This window comes from Marmota marmota, unplaced genomic scaffold (genome assembly GCF_001458135.2).
Source record: "Marmota marmota marmota unplaced genomic scaffold, marMar, whole genome shotgun sequence".
NCBI lineage: Eukaryota > Metazoa > Chordata > Mammalia > Rodentia > Sciuridae > Marmota > Marmota marmota.
In genome coordinates this window covers 16,043,140-16,066,841 of record NW_026000205.1, presented here as the reverse complement: position 1 = coordinate 16,066,841, position 23,702 = coordinate 16,043,140, and the positions used below count along the sequence as shown (strand labels likewise).

The following is a 23,702-nucleotide window of genomic DNA, read 5'->3' as shown; positions in this document are numbered from 1 at the left end:
CCGTCATCTGGCCCCTGCCTTCCCTTTCAAAGTCACCTGTGTCACAGACACTGTCTCTCAATTACATACTAAACTTGTTCCTGGCTTGGAACTGTGACTCTTGCTCTACTTTATACCTGGAACATCTCCCCAGATCTTTATGTGGCAGGTCAGTTTCCATCCTTTAAGTCTCAGCTCAAGGGGACTTCTTCTGAGGAGCCCTCCCTGACTCCTGAGGCTAAAGAAATCCCCCACCCACATGGTACTTCTCACATCTGACACGCCCATACTATCTCTTGTTTATAGAATGCAAATTGACAGCTAAAGCTATTACAGCACCCACAGCAGTGCTGGGCTGAATTGATTCCCCATTTAAGTTTCGGGTTTTTTTTTTTTTTTCCCTTGCAGTACTAGGGATTGAACCCAGTTGTGCTCCATCGCTGAGCTACATCTCCACTTTTGCTAAGTTGCTGAGCCTGCCTGGAACTGACAATCCTCCTGCCTTAGCCTCCCAAGTAGGTGGGATTACAGGCACGAGCCACTGTGCCCAGCAAAAAACTTATTGTTCTTGATAAACACCAAATGACAGTGAGTAAGTTCCTCTGAAAGTTCAAGATAAGTTTAGGATGGTGCTTAGAACTGACCACATTAGCACAGGACCCATATAGAAGGCTCTGAGTTGCCCTACCTATGTTCCTTTGAATTTACTGTCCCCTTTGAGCAAGGGTGTCTTGGGACAAGCTTAGGTGCAGAAGCCTGCTCTGCTTGTGTGCAGAATGTGTGGGAAACACCAGAGTCAGTGCCCTGGGGAACAAACTTTAGTCAATGATGGACAGGACCTGGTGGATAAATAACTCTACTGGCTTGCCCTCAGGATGCACAGGGCTGGGTCAGCTTGGTCTCCCAGAGGTCCCTGTGGGTGAAGCTGCCAGAAGTAATACCTGCTCACTCATGTGCCAGTTACTGTACTGGCTCTCTCCCCTCCCCTGCGTCAGTGACCCTCCCTACAGAGCCCGGAAGAACCGTCCCTTTGCTCAGTGTGTCCAGTAGTCTTTCATTGAGGAAGACAACCTCTGCAAAGGAGGCACCCATGTCCTAATTACTGGACATGGATAACTTGCCTTTAGGAAGAGAGGAGACAGTTGGTGGTCTTCAGATCTCATATCAGGCCTAAGGTTCCTGGGGATGAGGCTCCTTTGGTTCCCTGGCTCCCACCCCACAGACAAATTAAACTGAACAAGGTAACAAAAGTTGTCACTTTGGAAAGTCTTATGGCCAACGACTGCATGAGAGATGAGGAAGAGGAACAGGGCAAAGAGGCGAGGTTCCTGGAGAAGCTAAGGCCCAGGGAACCAGCTCCACCCAGAACAATCTCTCTGAAGCCAGGATGCAAATGACAGTCACTGGTGGGAGCAAGAAAGTTTCGCTACTCCTCCCTCCCAGAGATATTTCTAAGAGCTTTATTTTCTTGCCAGTTGGCTAAGAAGCAAAAAAGGAACAATAGATTCAAGCTGAAATAATTTGCATTTATGATGAACACAAGGAATATCTACCTTGCATTTTCCTAAAAAAGAAAAATTAAACCTCGTTTTTAATTAACTGATAAACTATTAATCAAATTTTTGCAATGTTAGGTGACACATTATTCATTTAGATAGAATGACTGTGAACTTAAACTAATCAAATCTGATTTGCCCACATAGGCTTGATTGAAATACATTTTAACTAGCATATACAAAGAGAAAATCTTGGATTTCTTACCTAATCTTCAGAGTATACTGCTGAGTTAATAAGGGCAGTTTTTTTTTTTAAATGAGACCACCATTTCTTCATCTGCATATCAAAATCAAGAGGAACTTAATTGCAAAACACATATTCCTGAAATCTAATCATTACACTGCTTTAGGGTATTTTATTGAAGCATGTTAAATTATGGACAGAATATTAATGATGGAGCTAATCAAACCCAATTAGTCACTTCTAACAATAGTCACATAAATATACAAGTCAGGTACTAAAGTACTGTAGATATGATGTAAAATTGTTAAAATATTAAATGTATGGGATATTTATGAAATATTCATGTAGAATTTAAAGCCAGAAATTATTGGCTAAGTCACTTTAAAGACCACAAGTTAGGTAGTGTCCTACACTATTTGACTAGAATTCGCAAGTTTTCACATCTTCTTCAGGTAAATTTGAATCTAGGAGATTAGGGAGCCTATAATCAATCAATCAGCAAATTTTAATAGACGACTTACCATATTCATGACTCTGTATTTCACTCTGGCATCCAGAGACTTTTTCAGTCTTTTGTTTTCTGACTTTTTTCAAGGCCTTTTGGTAAGGCAGTTCTGGGGTCTGCAGACTTCGGAAAAGCTGACAGACTGGTGGGTGAAGTTTTGCGGGTCTGGGAATTTGCAGTCCACGATGTCTTCCACCTCTACTCTCAGTTTCAGGGGCAAAGCAAGATAAGGCAAGGAAGCTGCTGCCTGGTGGACCTCCTCCTCCCCCATCACTGAGGCTGCAGAACAGGGGGCTGAAGGACCTAGGGAAGTGCCCAGCCTTGGCTTGTGAGGAGTCTTGGTGGAAGATTCCATACCTGAGCTGAGCTAAAGCAAGCTGGAAGCACCAGACCTGGGATTCCCCTTCCAGGCCCTGGCAAAGATGGCCCTCTTGCTTCATGTTTTGGCTGCCTGGTCCCAGCCTCTCCCATTCACACATGCAAGGCCAGCATTTTCACCACTGGAGGCTCCCAGTACCTTCCTCAATCAGGGAAGTTGTCAGGCCTCACAATTCAATTGATTGGCCCTAGTCCTGTTCTGGTGTCCAGATTGGATCTTCCATTTCTCCTCCCAGTGCTTTTTCCACTCTAGCAAGTATGCCAGGTACCTCAGCACTGGGACATAACAAGCTGGCTGTCCTGACCAGTTGTGGTCAAACATCCCAAGTAGAGCTACAGGACAGAGAGGAACTAGGGGACACAGAGGAACTAGGGGACAAGATGGACGTCTTATTCACCCATCCATCCATCCATCCATCCATCCATCCATCCATCCATCCATAAACATTTACCAAGTATAAATATGTCCCCAGCCCTATGCTGGACTTTCCCCAAGCTTGGGGAGCACATAGTGAAGCAAACTGTGCATCACTTTTCCCCCACAGCATGTGTGTTCCTGCTTTAGATGAAGGGCATCTCCATTGTTTTCTGGGGGGGTGGTGGTGCTGGGGATTGAACCCAGGACCTCCTTATTCCTGATAGGCAATTGCTCTACCATTCAGCTATGCCCCTCACCCCCTTTTATTCTATTTTATTTTATTTTTGTTCCATAAATAATAATTATAAATATTTTGGGGGGTACAACATGATAATTGAAAATATATATATATATATACACACACACACATAGTGTAATAATCCAATCAGGATAATTACCATATCATCTCTCTAAATTTTTTTATGTGGTGAGAATATTCAATATTCTCTCTTTGCTGGGCACAGCAGCAGCACTTGCCTGTGGTTCCAGCTATTTGGGAGGCTGAGGCAAGAGGATTGCTTGAGCCCAGGAGTTTGAGGCCATTCTGGGCAACACAGTAAGAACTCATCTCTAAGTAAATTTTAAAAATTTAAAAAGTAAATTAATAGCTGTTATTTGATTTTTATTGTTTTGGCACTGGGGATTGAATCTAGGGTGCATTATCACTTACCTACATCCCTAGTCCTTTCTATTTTTATTTGAGACAGGGTCTCACTAAGTTGCCCCCAGGCTGACCTTGAACTTGTGATCCTCCTGCCTTAGCTTCCTGAGTCACTGGGATTACAGGCATGTGCCACCACACCACCACTAAGAAATAAGTGCTGTTTAAAAAAAAAAAAAATCTTCTCTTCTAGCTATTTTGAAACACAATCCATTTTTGTCAAGAATACTTGTTATCTTTTTGTCTTTTTGAGAATAGCCATTCTGACTGGAGTGAGGTTACATCCCATAGTGATTTTGACTTTCATTTCTCTGATAATTAGTGACATTGAGCATTTTTTCACTTACTTGTTGATCATTTGTATGTCTTCTTTTGAGAAATGTCTGTTCAGGTCTTTTGATGATTTTTTTAAACCAGATTATTTGTTTTTGTTATTGTTAAGTTGTTGAAGTTCCTTGTGTATTTTGGATATTAACCTCTTATTAGATATGTACTTTGCAAATATTTTCTTTCATTCTTTAATGACTCTTTACTCTGTTGTTTCTTTTCTTTGCTGTGAAAAAGATTTTTAGTTTGATATAATCCCTTTTGTCTATTTTTGCTTTTGTTGCCTGTGCTTTTGAGGACTTAAAAAAAAAATCTTAGCCTAGACCATGGAGCTTTCTCTCTCTGTTTTCTCCTAGTAGTTTCATCGTTTTGACTCTTAATGTAATTTGAGTTGATTTGGTGTTGAGAAGGGGGGATATTGTTAATTGAACCCAGGGGCACTTAACCACTGAGTCACATCCGCAGCCATGTTTATTTTTTCATTTTGAAACAGGGTCTTGCCAAGTTGCTGAGGCTGTCCTTGAACTTTCAATCCTCCTGCCTCAATCTCTTGAGCCATAAGTTGATTTTTTTAATATGATGAGAGACAGGGTATAATTCCATTATTCTGCATGTGAATATCTAGCTTTTCCAACACTATCAAAGAGACTATCTTTTTTCCATTGTGTGTTCTTGGCACCTTTGTTGAAAATTGGTTGGCTATAAATGTGTGGATTTATTTCTGGGCCCTCTATTCTGTTCCATGGTCTACATGTCTGTTTTTATGCCTGTGCCATGCTATTTTCGTTGATGTAGGGTTGTAGTATATTTTGAAGTCAGTATGATGCCTCCAGCTCTGTTCTTTTTACTTAAGATTGCTTTGGCTATTTAGAGTGTGCTGTGCTTCCAATACAAATTTTTGGATTTTTTTTCCTATTTCTATGAAAAATATCACTGATATTTGATGGGGATTGCATTGAATCTGTAGATTTCTTTGCATGATATTCATTGTCTTTGAAGAACTCCTCTGCCTCTACTTTCCATCTTTATGATCCTTCCTGGTCCACCCCAGGATCCACAATGGGCATGTGACCCAGGCCTGCAATGGTCCACTCCACCCAAGTCCCTGAGATTGGTTCACAGGTGGGCACATGAACAGGGAATCATCCTTAGGCTTTTGCTAGACCTTTCCTGCAGGGGTTTCCTGGGGGAGAAGAGGTCAGGGCCATTATATGGAGAAAACTCCTGGAGGCTGAAGCCAACCCAGGGACAAGAAGGACACACCAAGTTTTTAAGACATTGATTAAGCTCCTGAATCCTGATCTACGTGGAACTTTCCAGTTATCTGAGCTGATAAATCTCTCCTCTTTTTTTTTTTTCCTTTCACTTCTATGAGTTGTTTTTCTGTCACTTGCAGCCAAAGGTGTTCTCGCCAATAAAGGAAGGACACAGAAGTGAGGCAGTTTAGAGCCTCAGCAACCCAAGGACAGGGCCACATGTGGTGTTAGCAGCCAAACACAGTCTTTCAGCTTCTGCATCTTGGACAATGGAAGACGGCAAGATGAAGGGAGTCTGGTGAGAAATCTGCTCCTGGTTCCTACGCCCCCCCCTCCCACTTTTCCCTCACCAGTGCTGCGGATGGAAGCCAGGGTCTCATGCACGATAGTCATATGCTCTCCCACTGAGCTAAGTCCACACTCCTGCTCCTGAAAGACTGACAGGGCTGTGTCTTCACTCTATGTGATCAGTGGGGGGTGGCAAGAGTATAGTCACCCTTCAGGTGAGGGCGTTCATGGCCCACCATGTGGCTGGATGAGAAATCATAGATGCTCAGAGGTTGATATATGTTAGCAAGTTTATGTGCCTAACTAGTACTGAAAACAAGCTCTTTGCTGGGATGGTGCTGCCAGCAGGGATTCCCCTTTTGCCTGGCATTAAAGGCTCTCCATGGGCTAGCCCCAGCCTACCTCTGCAGCTCTAGTTCCGCTGTTCTTGATGGACGTCTCAATCTGCTATAAGCTTTCACACTATCTGGGATGTTCAAACCACCTACTTCTAATCACCAAGGAGAGGGTAAGGATCCTGATCTTAGTACATGTCTGTGACCTAGGTCCCCTATCAGATCATGAGCCCCCGAGAGCAGGTAAGGAGTGGGCCTATGCCTTCAGCTTCTTGGCACATCAGGAAGGGTTTGTTGGAGGGACAACTGTTTTGTTTTTTTTCTTTTGAGGGACAACTATTTCAATGTTCTGTAGCACTCCACCCTTTGATTCCCAAACCAATTTCCAGTTAAGATTCAATCATGGAGGCTGGGGATGTGGCTCAAGCGGTAGCGCGCTCGCCTTGGCATGCGTGCGGCCCGGGTTCGATCCTCAGCACCACATACAAACAAAGATGTTGTGTCCGCCCAGAACTAAAAAATAAATATTAAAAAAAAAAAAAAAGATTCAATCATGGATTGGTATATGACCAAGGTTCCTGGGCTGTTGGTGCATATCTATAGCAGCCTAAGCCTAACTTTGGATAAGTACTAGATGTACTTTTGAATAAATTGAAAATCGGATTATAAAAACAAAATTATAAACACAAATTAATTTTTTCATTATTTCTGCATTAAACTTTTTTTTAAAAAGAAGAAAGAAGTAGCAGGCAATGTACTATATACTATTTCCATTGCCTAATGATAAACATTTTAGTGATTTCCAGTCAGTGAACGTCCTTCTACATGTGTCCTTGGCACACAGGTGTGTCTATCTCTAGAGTATATATCTGGAGAACAGCATCATCTTCAACTTTGCATTCCTACCATAGTACGTGAGAGTTTAGTTTCCCTGCCTCTTCTCCAACATTTGGTATTATTAGGCAATCAGCGTCTCTGTCTGTGAAATGGACATAACAATGGCTAACCCATGAGTTTCAGATAATGTGGATCAACTCTTTCAGTCTCGTTAGATCCAAAGCTGATGAGCAGGCTGATGTCTCTCTCTCTCTCTCTCTCTCTCTCTCTCTCTCTCTCTCTCTCTCTCCCTCCCCCAGGTATTAGGCCTGAGACAGCGCTTTCATTTTTCTTTAAAGGTATGAGCCTGCGTTGATGAGATCAAGGTAGTATTTCAAGTCAAGCAATTTCTCCTGAAGCTGGGGCAGCATCCTGTCTCCCCAGGCTTTGCTGCAGCCACAGCTGGGGTACCCACAAGGAAGTCCCACTTTTCCCTTCCAGGAAGCTGAGGAGGAGAGGGGAGCAGGGGAGCAGGTGTGGCTTTCAGAGTTCTGTTTTGCAGGGTTGGATTTCTGGTGTGCAGCAGAAATTACACCCTAGCGCTTCCTGCCCATGCTTGGCAAGCCTCCACCTGCTCTCAACGCAACCCAGGTCTGCCCTCTCCCCTTAGGGGTACTGGGTGGATCCACAAGGGGAAACAGGTTTCAGGGTCAGGGCAGCTGACACCACCACAAGGAAGCAGTGAGTCATCAGAGACATACCTGGAAGGATGATTTATTTCTGCCTTAGACTCCCCCAGTGGTCCAGCCTTATCTCTGTTTTGCAAGGCCTCCCTAGCCCCAAAAGCTGAACACTCTGCTTCACTCAAGATAGGAGAGAACCATTTTAGCAACTGAAGGAATTTTCCTGGAAGCTTTGGTCCCCTTGGATTTCTCTGGGAATTTCTTGAAGTTTATTTATTAGCATTTGAAGCACCATCAAGTACCAAATCACAATAAAATTTACCATTTTAAATGGAGTTCAATGAAGTTTGGCAAATGCATACACCTGTCTAACCAGACTAATAAAATACACCTTTGTGGTGGGCTTGGATCCTATTTATCTAATGTATAAAAATGCAACTCTTTGCAATCACTGTTCAAGAAGACTGATGTCAGGGGAGACTCATACATGCTGGCTGGATTTTAACCAAAATCTTTGCAGAGATGACAAGTTGATCATGGTGCATAGTCACTGGAGAGCACCATGATTTAGTGAGACCCTTTCTCCATCTGGATCCACATATCTTTCTGAACTGCTTGTTTAGTTCTCAAAACCATTAAACCAAGTATCAAAATAAAATGAATTTGGAGCCAGGCTTTCAAATTGCTGCATCACAAAGTGTTTAATCAAAATTTTTGAAAAATAATGTAGCATATTTAATCACATTGCCACTCACTAAGAATATCATAATTAACATTTGGGTGAGAGCAAAAGGGTTGTACTGTTAATAAGTTATTTTAAATATCTCATCTCTACCTTATCCTTAAAATGCCTATTTCAAGGGGCTGGGGTTGTAGCTTAGTGGTAGAGTGCTTGCCTGGCACGTGTGAGGCACCGGGTTCGATCCTCAGCACCACATAAAAATAAATAAAATAAAGGTATTGTGTCTGTCTACAATTAAAAATATTTTGAAAGTGCCTATTTTGTATATATTTTGTTATAAACATAGTGAAATAGTACAAGGATGTTGGTGGCCCATCTTTATTTGGACCCACTAACAGCAAACCTGAGACAAGGATTTGGGTGCAGGTGGTTTACTTGGGAAGGGATTTCAGGAAGCACGAGAGATTATGTGAGGAAGTGAGCCAGGGTAGATGGAGTTTGGGATTTTTTTTTTTTTTTTTGTACCAAGGATTGAATTCAGGGGGCATTGACCACTGAGCCACATTCCCCAGCCCTATTTTGTATTTTATTTATAGACAGGGTCTCACTGAGTTGCTTAGCACCTCGCTTTTGCTCAGGCTGGCTTTGAACTTTCGATCCTCCTGCTTCAGCCTCCCGAGCCCCTGGGATTACAGAGGAGTGCCAACGAGCCCGGCCAGATTGAATGCTTTCATGATTGATTTACTTAACTCCACAGGACCCTCTGAGAGATCATGTAGATGGCATCCAAATTGTCCTGTCTAGGGATGGGGAAGCAGAGATATTTGCCCCTGGCTTCTGTCTCATTTTGGTTGAGTTGCCCGGCAGATGTCAACTTCTTGGCGCCTCCACACTGCCCTCCAAGCAAGCTTCTGTGGGGCTGGAAAAAGCCTTTAGTCTAAACAGCAGAGAGGAGCAAAAGCTGGCTGTGGGAAGCTGTCAGGTTGTATGGGAAATGTCCGCCACAGCTGTCAGTGAACTCAGATGTGGGCTAAGCTATACGGAGGTGGGCCATCCACGGCACTGGTTAAGAGCATTTGCTACAGAAATGTTAAAATTTTGACTGAACCGGATGCAAAACCAAAAACTAAATGGAGACCATTTGTCTCAAGATTATTTAGAGGAACTAGTGCCTGACAATAACTGGTATTTTATTACAAACCCCACCCTTGTTATTAACCATGAAAACCTATGGTTACCACCCACCCACTTCCCCTGGCACCCAGTCGAGATTATTAAATGGGTGAAATCTATCAGATTCTTAAGGATCAGATAATAATCATGCTGCTTAGAGTGTCCCAGAGTGTAGAAAAAGACCTACTATGTCCCTAAATGGAAAGACTTATTATTGGAATGATGGTCATTCCCTTTGGATTAGTCTACAGATTCAGTGTAATTTCAATCAAAGTCGAGGGAAACTCATTCTATCAAAAATTTTATGCCTTTCTTCTAAGAACTCCTGAAAGGCACCCCTTGATGCCTTTGAATTTTATTTTTTTAATCAAGTTAATTGAGGTTTAATTTCCATACAAAAACTGCATCCATTTAAAGTGTGGACTTTGATGAGTTTGGCAGATGTGTGACTCCTGAAAGGAGCCCAATTGAGGTACAGAGCATTCCCATCATCCCCCAAACATCCTCGTGTCCCTCTGCAGTCCCTCTCCCTCCCTCCCTCTGCCCCTGGCTACAGCAGTCCTTGATCTGTTTTCTGTTGCTAGAGATTCGTTTGTACTTTGTAGATTTTATATAAGTGGAATTACACATTCTTGAAGGCCTGGAATCTTACACTTAGCCTCATTATTCTGATATTTATCCACTTGGTTCACTCATAGATATTAGGAAGTATGGATATACCATAGAAAAAGACCTTCTATGTCTTTGGATATACCATACTTCCTAATATATTTATCAGGTCACTGATTGTTTGGGGACTTATGTTATTTGCAATTTTTGACTAGTTGTGAAAAAAAACAATGAACATTTATGTATGATACCTATTTATTATCTCACAGTTCTGAAGGTCAGAATTCTGGATGTAGTGTGGATCAACTGGGTCATTTACTTAAGCATTTCATAAGGCTGAAATCAAAGTCTCGATTCTTATCTAGAAGTACTAGAGGGAGACTTCCATTTTCAAGTTCATTCATTCCTTGTTCATTTTGTTTCCTTTTATTTTTTTATTGCTTTAACTATTGCAGCTCATTTGTTTTTCCACATATGCTTTAGAATTAACTTGTCAATTACTATGAAAAAAAAAACCCACTAGAATTTTTACTGGGGTTGCTTTTAATCCATAGATAAATCTGGGAGAATTAACATTTCAACAATAGTGAAATTCCAGTCCATAAATATGGTATATTTCTCTGGTTTACTTAGGTCTTTAATTTCTCTCAGCAATATTCTGTAGCTTTCATTGTAGAAGACTTGCACATATTTTGTTCAGACTAAACCGTTTTATGCTTGCTGATGCTGCTTTAAATATTTTTTAAAATTTTATTTTCTATATTTTGCTTCTAGTATTTGAAAATATACTTAATTTTCATATATTATCCATGTATGTTTCCACTTTGTTAAATTCCCTCATTAGTCCTAATGATTATTCTTTAGATTATTTAAACTTTTAAATGTAAACAGTCATATAATTTCAAAGAGATTCCTCCTTTCCAATACTTAGGTAATTCATATTTTATTTTTATTGCATTTTATTTTATTTTACTATATTTTTATTTATTTTCTGATTTATTGCAATGGCTAAAACTTCCAGGACTATATTAAATAAGTATCAGGAGCAAGCATTCTCAACTTGTCTCAGATCTTGGGGGAAAAATGTTTATTTATTTCATCATTAACAATGTTTTTGTTGTTGGTGGTGGGTGTTTTGGTTTTTTGTTTGTTTGTTTTGTGCTGTGGATTGAATCCAAGGGAGCTTAACCACTGAGCCACATCTCCAGCTCTTTTTACTTTTATTTTGAGACCGGGTCTTGCTAAGTTGTTTAGGGTCTTGCTATATTGCCGAGGCTGGCTTCAAACTTGAGATCCTTTTGCCTCAGCCTCCCAGATTGCTGAGATTATGGGCATGTGCCACCACACCAGGCTAGAATGGTTTTAATTCTAGGCTTTTTAAAAATTATTATTATTTTTTTCTAGTTGTTGATGGACCTTTATTTTATTCATTTATTTATTTGCGGTGCTGAGACTCAAACCCAATGCCTCACACATGCTAGGCAAGTGCTCTACCACTGAGCCACAACCCCAGCCCCCAACTGTAGGCTTTTTGAAGGTACCTTTGTTCAGATTGAGGAAGGTCCCCTCTCTAATTCTATATAGTATGCTAAAGTTTTTGTTTGTTTTATACTAAAAAAAAATGTTAGAATTTGTCAAATGCTTTCTTCATTTATTGAGCTGGTCTTTCTGCTTTATTCTGTTAACATGGTTAATTAGATTGATTTCTAAATGTTTTGTTGGATTTTGGTGTTAGATTTTGCTGGTTGTATGTGTATTTGGTGGAAGGGTTATATAATATTATTGCTCTCTCTTCCTTAAAGTATAATAGGATTCACCAATGCAGTCGTTTGAGCCTGGAGTTCTCTCTTTTGGAGTGTTTTTAACTACCAGTTCAGTTTCATTAATAAATATGTAGGAGTTCTTAGAACTTATTGCATCATATATAAATCTTGGCAAGTTATATTTTTCAAGGAATTTGTCCATTTTTTCTCTTGTAGTTTTCATCAGTTTGCCTACTGTTTATCAATTGTACTTATCTCTTCAAAGAACTAAAATATGGAAACACCTGTGGAGCAACCAGAAACCAACACAAAAGACCAGTCCAACTGGACCTGAAGCTGGAAGCCCCATAGAACATAGCCTGGATGAACCAACTCATAGCCAACCTGCAGACCAGGAATAGGAAGAGATGATGGGGTTTGGGGATAGTTTTTTAAGCAGCTGTATATGACTAACTGATAGAGCTCATGGGTTTATATAGCAAATTGATAGAGTTTATACGTTTTATTTAACCAACTCCCTACAGATAGACAAATTGAATTATTCCAAGAAAAGTTTGGCTCATTTTAAAAAACATTTCTATAAGATCTATTTCTAGAAGAATTGCATCAAAGAGTTGTACTCTTAAACTTTGAAAACATATTACTCAATTATGCTCACCAAAGCTATGCTGATTCACGTTCTTATCATCAGTTTATAAGCATTTATTTTTCCTCCTATCTTCCAACACCGAATATTAAAATATTTGATTATCAATCTAATAAATGAAATATAATATCTATTTAAATTTGCATTTCTTTGAGCACTAGAGACTGAATACTTTTCCATATATGGATTTGTCATTTATTTATTTTTTCTCTGAATTTTCTCCTTCATGTTCTTTGTTCCCTTTTATTATAAGTATTTGTCTGATTATTTGGAGAAGATTTCTTTTATATAATGGCTCAATGTTAATTTTTTATCTGTTAAAAGTATTGCAAATATTTTGTTTAATTCTGAAAATTTTTAAAAAGCTTTTTTTTCAGTATCTTTTACTAAAGAGAAGCTTAATATATTTGCAAGGTAATATTTTTCTTTATAGCTCTATATTTGCCTAAGAATATTTCCCATTCAAAAACTACTAAAATCTATCATATTGTCTTCTGTTATATTTATAATTTTTTTATTGTTTTGGGTCTATATATCATCCGACATTTGTTTTTGTTTTTGTGGTGCTAGGAATCCAACCCAGGGCCTCATGCACAAGTGCTTTACCACTGAGCTATACCCTGAGTCCTATTTTTGGGTTATTATTTTGAGTTAAGTATAAGATTCTTTCCCAAAACAATAGGTAATTATTCCAACAGTGTTTATCAAATACTCCACTACTTCCTTTTTAATTTGAAATGCCATACTTAAACTAGATTTTAATTAAGGGTTGTTTCTAGAATTTTTGTTCTATTCCACTGATCTCTCATAGCATTGTGTCAATACTATGTTGTTTGACTGCTGATGTCTTAAACTACATTTTGGTATCTTCAGGCAAAGTACTCCCAATAGCTCTTTATACAAATTTTTTATTCTTGGCATTTACTCTTCTGGAGGAACTCGAGAATATTAACAAATTCATAATAAATTCTATGTGGATTTGGTTGGGATTGCATCAAATATATAGATTAATTTGTAGAGAATCATATTTTGACAGCAACGAGTCATGGCATATGATTTATGTCTTGATTTTTATAAGTTTTTATTTTAATTATCTCTGGCAAAAAAGTTTGCTTTTCTTCATGTAGGTTTTGCACAATTCTTATTAGGTTTAGTTCTAGAATGTCTTCTTTTGTTCTATAATGAATCTATTGACATGAAAATATTTTATCAATACATTTGGCCCCAAAATTAGATTAATAGCATTTATGATATTATTCCACTTTTGGTTAAAAATATATCTACATGTATGGATGGCTGTATATGTAGAAAAACTTTGAGTATAATTGTTAATTTAATTCTCTATCTCCACTTGGTTGATCTCTTTTATTATTTTTGATAACTTTGTGTGTAACACCACAAGGCTCCTGGCACATATTAGTAGCTCAAAACACCTTGGTTACATGAATAAATGAATGGAATAAAGGGATTTTGAAGGATCTCCATAGGAAGGGTGACAATGCCTTTTCTCTGAGCACATAGAACTCTGGATTTAAGTTTTTTTCTACTTGTATTTTTTTTTTTAATTTCTTAAGATCATGTGTTATCTCATAATTTTAAAAAATCAAAAAAAGATCTTCACTGGGGGAAAGAAGAAAATCATATTGAACAAGCACATGAGGAGATACCTCCTATGTTACTTGAAATATTTAAAAGAAGAAAAAATTGTGCAGGCCCTAAAAGTGGCTAGAGGGCAGGTTGTTCCCCTTTGGGTTTCTTGGTTATTCAAATTTTAGAGGCTTAGTTTTGTGCTTTGTAAATCGGTATTCTCTTTGCTTTGCCTTAGCCGCTCACTGCTCCTTCTGTGCTGAGTTAGGAACTCTCTGTCTGCTGGAGCCGGGCTCAAGACCCTCATCACAGGCACAGCATAGTTCAGAGGGACTTGAGGGAACCAAGGGAAGTAATTCTTCAGACCCTGAGGTTGTTTTTACATTATGATGATATATGGTATATGTAGCTACGATGCCTGGGTACATCTACAGGGAGGGCAGACCAGGAGGCCTTAGGATTGGGAGGGCCACCAGGTCAATAATATATGCAGCTGGCAAAAGAGAACATCGACCTCATTTCCTCTCGAGAATAGATGACTATAACCCCAGAGTCCTGGTTTGCATGTAAATAATGAGCAACACTGCTCGGCCACTTGTATCATTGAAGAGAGAGTGAAACAAAAAGAGAAAGACAAATTAGAAAAATATGAGGTCATCACTAATAGATCTGTGCAAGGAAGTATAATTCATCTGGTTATTTTTGCTTCCTCTAGAAAGCAGCACAGTGTTGGTATGCTTCTATACCTGAGATTTAAAAAAAATAATTGATATGATTATTATCAATGAAATAATCACTATAAGTAATGAAAAATAAATAATAAGTTTCTCAGGAGAAAGACTGATGTATCAATTGTAGCATTTGGCTGCGGAGCCCATTAAATCCTGACCTTGGCACTGAGCGGTTGCCCCACAAATGATTTGACTACACTGGTAATAACCTGGGAAGGAGGCCAAGGGTGTATAATTCTGGGGAAGTTAGGCTCTCTTTCTGAGCCTGGTTACAGGCAGCAGCCTAGGGCCTCATTAATCTGAAAGATCCTGGTTTGCTTGTTTTTTAAAAAAAATCCTTTCTGAAGAGTGAATAGCCTTTATTCTTCATTTGCTTTATCGCCCATGCTATATGGCACAGGGCTTGATTCATCCCACGCACTCTAATGATTGTTTCTCCTCTAATTTTTTTTTGTGATGGAAAATATAAACATATGCTAAAGTAGACAGAATAGTATACACTTCCCTTCCCATGTTCCCCCCCCCCCAACTTTAATTATATCACATCATGGCTTCATTTACACCTATACTTCCTCCAATTTACATGCCTGTGGGCCCCAGGAACCAGGAGGTTTGGGACAAATTCAGTCCTGTTCAAGATTTCAGGGCACAGAAAGACAGGCCTGAGCCTTGACAAGACTATGACCTTGTCAAAGCTGGGGAAAGAGGAGACATTAGGTTGGAGAAGGAAAAAACCTTCAAGGCCAAAGAGACATTTTCAAAATTTCACAGGGCAATTAAGGAAAATGGAAAACAAATTTCAAAAGCTTGGAATCTCCAGGGAGACGACTATGGGGCATGGCTTAAGGATGAATGTCAAAGCACAGAAAACAGTATGGAAATATACACCCAACTGTGATATCCTCTGGGAAGAAGGATCCGGGACCAGCACTGGGAGTTGTGGTCCACGATCCACAGCTTGCTATGGAAGAACCATCCAACCCACAGAGTTTGTCAAGCCACAAAGATCATGGCTTGGCAAATCTGGAGGGGTGCCCAGAAGCTTTACTTTTTCTTTTTCTTTTTTGCCATGATGGGGATCAAACCCAGGGCCTTGCTCAGCAAGTGCCATACCTCTCAGCTATATCCCCAGCCTTAGTGATTTTTAAAGCAAGCGAAGCTAAAGGTGTTTTCAGGGTTTCCCCTGGTTTCCTTTCAAGAAATTACTAATGACCAGCAGGTATATGAATTGATTGTCAACATCACTAATCAGAGAAAGTCAAAACCACAAAGGGATGTCACCTCACATAGGCTGGGATAACTATTATAAAAAACAAAAGACGTAGGAGAAATGGAAACTCACACATTGTTGCTTCGAATGCAAAATGGTGTAGTTGCTATGGAAAACAATATGGTTCCTTTGCAAATGGAGTTTTCTTTTAAAAATTAAAAATAGAACTACCGTATGATCTAGTAATCTCATTTCTGGGTACTTAGCCAAAAACATTGAAATCAACACCTCTGAGACATATTTGCACTCCCAAAATTCATTACAACAGTTCACAATAACCAAGATGTCACAATAACTCAAACATTTACTGTGAGATGAATGGATAAAGAAAGCGTGGTATATACATACAACAAAATATTATTCAACCTTAAAAAAGAAGGAAATCCTCCATATCCGACAACCCTGAGAACATCATGCTAAATGAAATAAGCCAGTCGCAGAAAGATGAATATTGTATGATTCCACTTATATGAAATATCAAAAATATTCAAACACATAGAAGCAGAGAGAATGGAAGTTGCCAGGGGCTAGGGGAAAGGGTAAATGGGAAGTTGCTGTGTTTTTTTTCTTTGTACCAGGGATTGAACTCAGGGGCACTCGACCACTGAGCCACATTCCCAGCCCCATTTTGCATTTTATTTAGAGACAGGGTCTCACCGAGTTGCTTAGAGCCTCGCTAAATTGCTCAGGCTGGCTTTGAACTTGCGATCCTCCTGCCTCAGCCTCCCAAGCCACTAGGATTATAGGCATGTGCCACTACGAGTGGCTGAAGTTGCTGTTTAACTGCAGAATTTCAGTTCTTCAAGATAATTGAATTCTAGAGATCTGCTGTATAATATTGTACCTCATCAACAATGCTGTATTGTACATTTAAAATTTGACCAAAGGTAGACCTTGTGTTGTTTTTACCACAGCAGCAACAAAAAAAGAATTTAGTATAATTTTTTTAGATGTGCTAATGGTATTCTTGTTTTGTGTTGACAAAAAAAATTTATCATTTGGAGACACATGCTGAAATATTGACAGTTGGAATGATCTAATGTAGGGAATTTGCTTCATATATCTAGGGAAGAGGCAGTAGGTGGAGGTACATTTAATTGACCACGAGTTGACCATTGTTGAAACTGGCTGGCATGTGAGGATTCATTATGCTGATCTGTGTTTTTTTGTTTGCTTGAAATTTTTCTTAAAAACAACAACAACAACAACAAAAAAAAAAACCTCCCTGGGCAATTCTGGTGATTAGCCAGAGGTAGTAACCCACGACTTGGCTGATTGGTAAAGTCTTAGTTTTCCAGTTCTTAGTCTTTGACTTTCTAGATAGCAGGAACTACAATAACTAGTCAGAATTTGGTCCTATTCCCTTCCCGGTTTGGAGGGAACCATGAGATATATTAACAAGAAATGTCTAGGGAAAGATTCCCAGTCATACAAATTAGGTCAAGGACATCAGCTAACTTCCATTCAACTTCAAATAAAATGTTGAGTCAAGATTTTTTTGTTCCTTAGAGAAATGTCCCTCTTTCTCATAAAATAAACTCATATTTATTTGGGAAAATGAGATAAATACAAATGTATCTATTCATTCATTTATTTATTCAATAACTATTGGTTCAATTCCTCCTCTGTGCCAGGCACTATGACAGACTCTATTGCAGTTCTTAAAAAGTGTGGTCTGTAGACCTCTGGGTGCCTCTGAGAGTCTGTCAATAGTCTGCAAGGTAAAAACCATTTCACAACTTATCGTTACTTACAAATAATAAGATATTAGTTATCTTTAAAACTCTTTCATTTTATATTGATGGTACAAGAACATTGTAGGTAAAACCGTCTTGGCATTGATCAGTCAGGGGCACCTAACTGTATTAGTAGTCATTGTGTTCTCCAACACTGCTTATTGACCATTAAAAAAAATACAATTTTAGCAGTACAAATTATTGTTATTAAAATTAATTATTAGCCAGGCGTGAGGGCACATGTCTGTAATCCCAGCGGCTGGGCATGGGAGGCTGAAGCAGGAGGATTACAAGTTCAAAGCCAGCCTCAGCAAAAGTGAGGCACTAAGCAACTCAGTGAGACCCTGTCTCTAAATGAAATACAAAATAGGGCTGGGGATGTGGCTCATTGGCCAAATGTTCCTGAGTTCAATCCCCATAACACCCCCCAAAAAATTAATCCTTGAGTGTATATCTTTTTAAGAGTCTGTGTGACAAATGGAGAATCACATGAAGCAAATCTATTGCACACTGAGTAAGATGGATCAAGGTTGTGCACTGGTGCAGTTTTTTGGGTTGAGAACTGAACTAGCTGCTTTTTTCCCCTCCATGAAATACTATTTTTGTTTCTTTGTAGTGCTGAGGATTGAACCCGGGGCCTTGAGCATTTTGTGCATCCTAGGCAGGTGCTCTACCATTGAGCTACATCCCCAACCCTGGAACAATATTTTTACTTGGAAGATAGGCTTGACCCATTAAACTTTGTCCATTCAGACTTGGTTATTTAACAGAGATTTCCTTAAAGATGAACAAAAGGAGCTTGTCACTTCAAGGAAAACAACTGGCAGTACGTGTTGCCAATGATAAAATTCAGGCTTTCAAGTTGAACATTAGAATTTTGGGAAACCTTGTATCTGCCACCATGAGCTTGACAGCTTCTCAATATTTAAAGACTTTTCTGATGATGTTAAATATCAATGGTAATGCTAAAGAATGTGATTTTTTTTATATTGTATAATAAAATTGACTTTTGGAAGCTTTGTGTAACTTAGTAAATCAACATTTTCCAAATGACTAATGCATGAGGTTACAAAACCAACTCAAAGTGCAAGATAGAGCTTTCAAAGCAGCATCTGGGATGTAAAAAGGGAGAAACAGGATCTCTCACACTAAAAAAAAAAACAATAACAAAAAAAAGGCAGGGAAACTATAAAGTTTTTCTTGAACCTATTAAAGAGCAACTAAGTAGCCCAAAATTTAAGAATAGGTTCCTCCAAAGAAAAAAGGAATGTGAGCACTAACTAGCTCACCAGTAGCACAGCATAAGAAGAGACTCCAGATACCATGTAAGAGAAAAAAAATGGCTATAATTTTTAGCAAAGTGCTAAAGCCTGAGTGAATTAATGTAAGAGTATAGAACTCTTGAAACTGCAGACTCAAGAAGAGCTTCCATATACTTGCTGTGAGTTCTTATGAGAAAAATCAAGGGCAGAGAAGGAAGCTAGAGAAAGCCTCCCTCGTTGATAGAGGCCTGGATGATAAGATTGACCTCTGTCTTAGTCCATATTCTGTTGCTATGATGAAATACCTGAGACCGTATGATTTATAAAGAATAAAGACTTATTTAAAAGTTCATGATTCTGGAGGCTGGGAGTTTAAGAACATGATTCCTCATAACATGATAGAGGGCAATACAAGACAGAGTAAGCATGCTTGCTGAGTTCTGCCTTCCTCTTCTTATAAAGTTATGAAGGCCATCAGGGAGAATCCCATCCTCATGAGCTCATCTAATTTTAATTACCTTCAAAAGGCACATCTCCAAATACCATTAAAATATAAATGTGGGGATTAAGCTTCTAACAGATCCACGTTCCAGAGACACACTCAAACTGTAACAGTCACTTTGGCAAGGAAGACATAAAACACTGTCTGGAAGTTTCTTCCCTGCTCTCTGTGGAATGAAAACCACAATCACTAAGACAGCCTTCCCTCCGAGACCCAAGGGCATAGGAAGCATCAAGTAACAAACACCAGTAGTCATCTGCTGGTGGGGAGGCAGAGGTGGGGAGAGAGAGCTACTTTGAGGTGTGAGGGCAAAAGGGAAGGCCAAAAGCTGAGGATGAAGAAAAAATATCAAGAAAGGCTCTTATATCATGCAATCCCCACACTAAGCACAGGGTAATTCTGGAGGAATTAGAACCCAGATGCTGACAGAAATCAGGGCAACAACAAAACCCAAATCCACATAGACTAGTGACTGGATTGCCTCAACTTCCTTCTGCTAAGCAGAAGAGGAGGAATGCCCATCTCCAGACATGCCTACTGTTTTCCACAGGTTCCTATACAAAATGTCCAGCACTCAATCAAAAATTATGAGACACACAAAAATGCCAGAAAAAACAACACAATATCGAGAAACAAAACTATCAACAGAACTAGCCTTTTAGGCCCACTAAAAATATCTTAACAAAATAAAGGGAAAATGAAGATTTTTGCAGACAAACATAAGCAGAGAGGATTTAATACTAGCAGTCCTTCATTATAAGAAACATTAAAGGAAGTTCAGGCAAAAAGAATATGGCATTGCCGTATGATAGAAAATATATGTGGTATTTGTGTCCATTCTTGGTGCACAGCTCCTAAATCCCTTGGAATGTTCTAAGTCATAGAACTGTCTTGTTATTCATAATGAGCCTTTTAAAAATCATACCTGAGTTTAAGTTAATGAGGTAACTTAAGATGGGGCCTCTAAGTTGGGACTGGTCACTAGAAAGACCTAGTAGTTTGAGGGCTGAATTATTTAGGCCCATCCACAAGTCTCCAGGGAGGGGAACGAGGGCTGGCAGTTGAGCTCTGCAAAAATTCTTGAATAAAAGTCAGGGAGCTTCCAGAGTGAACACATTAAGATGCTGAGAGGGTGGGTACCTGAAAAGGTCATGAACATTCCACACAATCTCCCTCCCCAGCATGCCTTGCCTTATGTGCACCCTTCCAATTGGCTGCCCCTGAGTTGTATCCTTTATCATAAACCAGCAAATATACTATTTTCCTGAGTGGTTCTAGAAAATTATAGAACTTGAAGGGTGTCATGGGAATGATCCTGCATGTGTCGTCAGTGGAACAGAATATTTGCACCCTATTTGCATTTGTGGATAGTTTTGTGGGACTGATCCCTTAAGCTGTGGAGTCTGTGCTAACTCTAGGAGTTAGTGTCAGAACTGAATTGAATGTTTGGACATCCAGTTGGTGTTGGAGAATCCAACAGGTATGGAAAGATACCACATATTTTTTGTCAGAAAGAACCTCAGAGGTGCCAAACAGAAACATGAATACACTTGAAGATCTGCTAAGAAATAAAGAACATTGGGAAATGTCAAGATGAAGGTATGTGAAGGACTTTTTCTTCCTATTTTTAATCACTTAGAAGATAATTGACTACCTTTGCTATTCTTTAAGAATAGTAGCAGTTTATTAAGACTTTGTAGCACAATATAAAAGTAAAATGTTAAACAATACTCATCATATAACAATCTTCATAGTGTATAATAGGGGAGGAAGAAATTGAGAGCATACTCTTGTAAGGTTCTCACATTATAAGTGAAATTACAATATTATTGGAGGGTAGACTGTAATTAATTAAAGATAAGTTTACAAACTTTAAGTAAATTATTAAAATTTGAGTTAGAGATAAAGCTCAGTGATAGAGCACTTGCCTTGCTTGCTCAAGAAGCTGGGTTTAATTCTAAGCACTGAAATACAAGTTTAAAACAGGCATAAATTATAAGGAATAATATATAAAAAAAGGAATTAAAAACTCAAAATTAAAAACAAAAGCAGATAGAAAAAGAAGGAAGGGAAAAAAATCAAAGACTAAGTAGAGCAAATAGAAAATATCTAGCAGGATGGTAAATTTAAACCTACATATAGGGACATCATTCAATGGTTGCCTGTTTTTGATTTCTGTATAAATGGTTTTACCTTCTAAATATTCTAGTTGACTTTCTATTTTCTTTATTATTATTATTTTTGTTATTTGTTCTACTTAGTTGTATTTAACAGCAGAATGACTTTGTTTTCTTTCTTCAATAATATCACTGATTTGTTTTAAATTCGGAAGGCTATATGTTTATTTAACTGTGACATTAGGTAACTAGCACATAAGTTATGATTTCATGGATATTATTGCAAAGGCTAAATTTTTACAGTAAGACCATAAGTTGATTTAAATAAAAATATCAAGTAAATGTTAGGTGGCAAGAGGATATAGCAAAACAAACCAAACAGGAAAAAAAAAATTATAATGAGAATGGCGAAATCTCAGGAAATATGGTTTTAATAAAAACAGATACATTCACAATTGTTCTAAGTTATTGGAACAGATCTGCCCTGGTGTGGTCCTTTATGGTCCCAGGCATTGTGTCAAAAGCTCTTTCTGGGCACAAGGAAAAGGTGATTGGATCCCTGCTCACTGCCAGCTTGCTTCAGGACACTTTCAGTCGGCCAGTTTGGTGGCCTCTTGCCTCCCTGGTCTGTGTTCACCGCCCGAGATTTCCCCTAGGCTTGGCTCTTTTCCCAGTATTTCAATGTCTTTACATCCCAGCTTGGATCAAGCTGGCTTTCCAGTTCCTGTCCCCAGCTCCACTTACCCTCAGGTGGTATATTACGTTACTGGCCTGAATCCCTTGCCTCTCCTTTTATCCACATCCTCTGGCACAAAATTCTCATTCTGACTCTGGGCCTATATTGGCCAATAGAATGAGGATGAAGTGTGCTGTTGGAGAGCCCTGTATGTCTGTTTACTCTCTTGTGCATTTCCGCTGTCTCCAAGAGAAGAACAAAACCTATCAGGAGGAGGATGAGATGTATAGAGCAGAGGTGCACCAGCTAAGGTGCTTCAGATAAGCATAGCCTACAGCAGGGCTCCAGGCCATCCACAAACTCACAAAAAATAAGAGGTTATCATTCTTTTAAGCCATTAATCTTTGGAGTGGTTTGTTACATGGCCATAGCTGACTGATGTATCGATACAAAGCAATGCCTGGTTTCTACCTTTGTTCAGTGGCTGCACTCTACCTAGACTTAGAGCAGGAAATGATTGCACGAGTGGAACCATGCATTTCTACATTTTCACAAGCATGCCCCATGACTGGGCCAGTAATATTACCCTGGCTTGTACTGGAGGAGGTACAGAGGGTAGATAGAGTCCAGGAAGCTGTAGTAGCTCTCTCCCACAGACTGAATGACTTCTCACAGTCTAACTCTCAGAGGATGGTCCTGCTAGCTGGACAAGAACTCAGGCAGGATGAGATCTAAGGGTGATCCCATCCTGGTGGGCAGAGGCCTGGGCCTGTGTCCCTGCTCATGACAGAGAACCAGAATCCTCATGTCTGCCAAACTCTAAGTCTCTTTCTTACATTACAGATGGGGATTCTTTTCACATTCTTTCCAGCCTACTCCCAGTGCTAATATGGTTCTTCCTTTCAAGGAAGTCTTGCTCCCAAGTTTTGGCTTTCACATTGGTGAACTGAAGCTTGATTGTGTTACTGATTTTTGTCTGTTAGCGAGGGTCTTGGAGGCTTTTACTTTAGCCACGTGTTTTAGGGTTCTCCAGAGAAACAGAGCAGGTTCTATATAGACATACAGAAATAGATACATAAGAGGGGATTTATTATGAAGTTTGTCTCAGCAATTATGGAGGCTGAGAAGTCCCACAATATACCATATGCAAAGCCAGGAAAGCCAGCGGTATAATTCAGTCTGAGTCAGGAATTCCGGTGTCCAAGGATAGAAGATGGATGTCCCGGCTCCAGAAGAGAGTGAATTTGCCCTTCCTCTGCCTTTTTATTCTATCTGGGTCTTCAATAAATTGGATGATGCCTGCCAATATTGGTAAGGGTAGATTTTCCTTGTTAATTCTCCTGATTCAAATGCTAATCTCTTCTGAAAATTCCCTCATAGTCAGCCCCAGAAATAATGCTTTACCAGCTATGTAGGTATCACTTAACCCAGGTCAAATTGACACCTAAAATTTACCATCACACCACTCATTCACAAATTTTGAATGAGTGCAGACTCATCTTCTGTACCGTCTCTACTAGTTTCTCAGTGGACTGAGGCCAAGTTATTTTAGGGTGGAGAGA

General features: G+C 39.3%; 1 long non-coding RNA gene across 1 annotated transcript in view; it reads left to right on the top strand.

Annotated features, from left to right (window-relative positions):
• LOC125612623 overlaps positions 1-12,392 on the top strand; it is a 48,856-nt gene extending 36,464 nt beyond the window's left edge. The window contains exon 4 of the long non-coding RNA XR_007343103.1: positions 11,830-12,392. This is a non-coding gene — a long non-coding RNA (uncharacterized LOC125612623). The remainder of the gene's footprint in view (positions 1-11,829) is intronic.
• The last annotated feature ends 11,310 nt before the right edge of the window (positions 12,393-23,702 follow it).